Source organism: Cryptomeria japonica, unplaced genomic scaffold (genome assembly GCF_030272615.1).
Source record: "Cryptomeria japonica unplaced genomic scaffold, Sugi_1.0 HiC_scaffold_73, whole genome shotgun sequence".
Classification (NCBI taxonomy): domain Eukaryota; kingdom Viridiplantae; phylum Streptophyta; class Pinopsida; order Cupressales; family Cupressaceae; genus Cryptomeria; species Cryptomeria japonica.
Window position 1 is genome coordinate 395,174 of NW_026728895.1, and position 4,827 is coordinate 400,000.

General features: G+C 63.2%; 1 non-coding gene across 1 annotated transcript; it reads left to right on the forward strand.

Moving 5' to 3' along the window:
• Positions 1–1,357: 1,357 nt before the first annotated feature.
• On the forward strand, positions 1,358–1,476 carry LOC131863918 (5S ribosomal RNA). Its single transcript, XR_009362811.1, has one exon. It is a non-coding gene; the product is annotated as a 5S ribosomal RNA (ribosomal RNA).
• Positions 1,477–4,827: the final 3,351 nt, after the last annotated feature.

Consider the following 4,827-nt stretch of genomic DNA (forward strand, 5'->3'; position numbering starts at 1 on the left):
CACACTGGCCAAGACGGGTGCGGGTGCAAGGTTGGGTTCCAAGCCCGGTCACAGGCTGGGTGCTAGGATGGGTGGGTGCCAAGGTGGGCACCAGGGTGGGTGCACCCACCCTGGCCAAGGTGGGTCACGGGGTGGGTCCTAGGGTGGGTAACGGGGTGGGTACTAAGGTGCGTGCCAAGGTGGGTCATAGGGTGGGTGCCAAGGTGGGCACCAGGGTGGGTGTGCACCAACCCTAGCCAGGGTAGGTCACGGGGTGGTTGTCGGGGTGGGCGTCAAGGAGCCAAGGTGGGTGGCAAGTAGCCAAGTTGCGTGCCAAGGTGGGTGTCGGGGTGGGTGCCAAGGATCCAAGGTGGGTGCCAAGGAACCAAGGTGGGTGTCTGGGTGGGTGCCGAGGTGGGAGCCAGGGTGGGTCCCAAGGTGAGTGCAAAGGTGGGTGCCAGGGTCAAGGTGAGTGCCAATGTGGGTTCCAAGGTGCCAGGGTCAGGGTGAGTGCCAATGTGGGTTCAAAGGTGCTAAGTTGGGTGCGAGGTTGGGTGCGAGGGTGGGTGGGTGCCAAGGTGTGCTAGGTGGAAGCCCGGGTGGGTCGGCATCCCATGGGTGTCGAGTTGGGTGCCTGATGGGTGCTTCTTGTCAAGTTTTAGTCGTCGGGACTCATTTCGAGCCTTAGAGGTCGTTTCTTGTCCGGTTGCCCTGTCTTCGACCTGGGAACCCAATTTTGGTCCTCGGGTCCCATTTTTTTTTGTCTCGCATCCCACTTTTGGCCTGTGGCCTTTTCGGGGTCGATTCTCGTTTTGGGCATCAGAGCATGTTTCTTCTCCTAAAACCCAATATTTGTTTATTAAGTCTCGGAACACATTTTTGTTCTCGTGGACCCATCATGGGTCTTGGAACGCATTTGTGGTCCTTGGGTCCCATTTTGCATCCCGAAACTTGTGTTTTGGTGCTTGATCCCTATTTTGGGTGCCCACCTTGCACCAAGTGCGCACCCGGGGCAAACCGAGCGCCTTGGTGCACCAGGGCAAGATCGAGCGTGCACCCGAGGCGCCCCGAACATGCACCAAGGTGCACTCGGCCCACATGTGAGCGCAGGTCGTTGCGCCCGAGGTGGTGTGTGGGCACCGCGTTGCAGACGGGACACTGCACGCACACGACGCCCCCTCCAGGTGCACGCACGTAGGCCGGGCCGGGTGCACACCACGACGCCCTAGCAAGGTGCGCGCACCCGGGCAGGGCTCACACTTGGCGAACGGGGCGCACTTCGCGAGGGAGGGTGTGCACCTCGACGGGGGTGGGTGGCCGGGGTGGATTCGCACGTGGGTCGCGGTTTGCTAAGTACACACTGCGACAAGCTCATAACGGGTGCGATCATACCAGCGTTAGTGCACCGGATCCCATCAGAACTCCGCAGTTAAGCGCGCTTGGGCCGGAGTAGTACTGGGATGGGTGACCTCCCGGGAAGTCCCGGTGTTGCACCCTTTTTTAGTTTTTCGCCGGGCGTCGCAATGCTATTTGAATAAACCTTTTGCCCGTTTGCGTTCTCGTCGGGGCCGGGCCGGGCCGGGGTGCGCTGCCCGCACTACCGCGCGCGCGGGGGGCGACACCGAGCGCGCACCCGAGGCGCCCCGAGCACACAGGCCACGGTGCAACCCGGGCGTTGTGCGCGCACCCCGGTGCGCCCGAGGTGCTGCGCGCGCACCCAGGTGAAATCGGTGTGCACCTCGGCCAGTGCGCGCTCGGTCGAGTCGCGCACGTTGGCCAAGGTGCACGGTGATGTTTCTTACTCTAAGGTTCCGCACCAGACGCCCGGGACAGGTGAGCGAAGCTGGGCGGGGCCGGGTGCGCGGCCGGGGCAGGTGCACGCAGCTGGAGAGAGCTTTGGAGCACACTTCGGAGCGCACCAATGATGCGCTCCATTCAAAAGTTTCCTGAAAAGGCAAAAAAAGTTGAGATTATAGAATTTCCCACTTGAGAGATTGTAAAAAAAAAAAATTTAAAATGAAGGAAACGCGGGTGCCAAGGTGTGCGCAGCCCAGCCAAGGTGTGCGCACCAAGGCGCCCACCCTGGCGAAGGTGCACGCAAGGTGCGCACCCGAGGCAAACCGGACAATTAACCCAACTTTCGACTTCGCGCGCACCTTGGAGCGCACTTCGGAGCGCTCCTTGGTGCGCACCAATCTTGGGCACCTCGGAGTGCACCATGGCGCCCACCAAGGTGCGCACCCGGGGCAAACCGAGCTCCGACTTCGTGCGCACCTTGGAGCGCACGAAAGGTGCGCACCATGGCGCCCACCAAGGTGCGCAGCCCAGCCAAGGCGTGCGCATCAAGGTGCGCACCCTGGCGAAGGTGCGCACCCGGGGCAAACCGAGCTCCGACTTCGTGCGCACCTTGGAGCGCACAAAAGGTGCGCAACCCAGCCAAGGTGTGCGCACCCCGGTCAAACCGAGCTCCGAATCGTGCGCACCAGAGGTGCACGCCATCGTGCGCACCTTGGAGCACACTTCGGAGCCCTCCTTGGTGCGCGCCGATGTTGCGCACCTCGGAGCGCACCCGGGGAAAACAATGCAATTAACCCGACTTTCGACTTCGTGGGCACCTCGGAGCGCTCTCGGGTTCGCACCTCGGAGCACACCGAGGTGCGCACCTTTGATGCGCTGCCTTCACCAATTTCCAGAAAAGGCAAGAAAACATTGAGAAGGTGTGCGCACCGAGGTGCCCACCCTGGCGAAGGTGCACGCGAGGTGCGCACCCGGGGCAAACCGGGCTCCGACTTCGTGCACGCCGCACCTTGGAGCACACTTCGGAGCGCTCCTTGGTGCGCACCAGGGCGCGCAACCCAGCCGAGGTGCCCACCCCGGCGAAGGTGCACGCGAGGTGCGCACCCGGGGCAAACCGGGCTCCGACTTCGTGCACGCCATGGTGCCCACCGCGGCGAAGGTGCACGCGAGGTGCGCACCCGGGGCAAACCGGGCTCCGACTTCGTGCACGCCGCACCTTGGAGCACACTTCGGAGCGCTCCTTGGTGCGCACCATGGTGCCCACCAGGGCGCGCAACCCCGCCGAAGGTGCACGCGAGGTGCGCACCCGGGGCAAACCGGGCTCCGACTTCGTGCACGCCGCACCTTGGAGCACACTTCGGAGCGCTCCTTGGTGCGCACCATGGTGCCCACCAGGGCGCGCAACCCCGCCGAAGGTGCACGCGAGGTGCGCACCCGGGGCAAACCGGGCTCCGACTTCGTGCACGCCATGGTGCGCACCGCGGCGAAGGTGCGCACCCGGGGCAAACCGGGCTCCGACTTCGTGCACGCCGCACCTTGGAGCACACTTCGGAGCGCTCCTTGGTGCGCACCAGGGCGCGCAACCCAGCCGAGGTGCCCACCCCGGCGAAGGTGCACGCGAGGTGCGTACCCGGGGCAAACCGGGCTCCGACTTCGTGCACGCCGCACCTTGGAGCACACTTCGGAGCGCTCCTTGGTGCGCACCATGGTGCCCACCAGGCCGCGCAACCCAGCCAAGGTGTGCGCACCAAGGTGCACGCGAGGTGCGCACCCGGGGCAAACCGGGGTCCGACTTCGTGCACGCCGCACCTTGGAGCACACATCGGGGCGCTCCCGGGTTCGCACCGGCGTTGCGCACCGTGGTGGGCACCTCGGAGCACACCAAGGTGGGCAGCGAGGTGCGCACCTTTGATGCGATGCCTTCACTAATTTCCATAAAAGGCAAAAAAAAAACGAGATTTTAAAATTTCCGTTTTGAAAGATAGTGAGAAAAAGGGAATGCTGGTGCCATCTTGAGCCCGCCCTGGTGCGCAGCCCAGCCAAGGTGTGCGCACCAAGGTGCCCACCCTGGCGAAGGTGCGCGCCCGGGCAATTAACCCAACTTCCAACTTCGCGCGCGCCAGGGTGGGAGCGCACCCAACAACCGGGCCTGGGAAGAGCCAATGCGAGAAACCCCACCAAACGCTCTGACAAAAAAAGAGGGGGCGCTCCAGTAACCCCGCTTCGGAGCGCACCCTGGGCAAACCCAGCCAAGGTGCCCACCCCGGCCAAGGTGCAGGCGAGGTGCGCACCCGGGGCAAACCGGGCTCCGACAACGTGCACGCCGCACCTTGGAGCACACTTCGTAGCGCTCCCGGGTGCGCACCTCAGAGCACACCAAGGTGGGCAGCGAGGTGCGCACCTTTGATGCGCTGCCTTCACTAATTTCCAGAAAAGGCAAAAAAAAAAGGAGATTTTAAAATTTCCGTTTTGAAAGATAGTGAAAAAAACGGAACGCGCGTGCCATCTTGAGCCCGCCCTGGTGCGCAGCCCAGGTAAGGTGCCCACCCTGGCAAAGGTGCGCACCCGGGCAATTAACCCTACTTCCGACTTCGTGCGCGCCAGGGTGGCAACCGGGCCTCGGAAGAGCCAATGCGAGAAACCCCACCAAACGCTCCGACAAAAAAAGAGGCGGCGCTCCAATAACCCCGCTTCGGAGCGCAGCCGGGGCAAACCCAGCCAAGGTGCCCACCCCGACGAAGGTGCACGCGAGGTGCGCACCCGGGGCAAACCGGGCTCCGACAACGTGCACGCAGCACCTTGGAGCACACTTCGAAGCACTCCCGGGTGCCCACCGGCGTTGCGCACCGTGGTGGGCAGCGAGGTGCGCACCTTTGATGCGCTGCCTTCACTAATTTCCAGAAAAAGGCAAAAAAAAATGAGATTTTAAAATTTCCGTTTTGAAAGATAGTGAAAAAAAAGGAACGCGGGTGCCATCTTGAGCCCGCCCTGGTGCGCAGCCCAGGCAAGGCATGCGCACCAAGGTGCCCACCCGAGGTGCACACCCGGGGC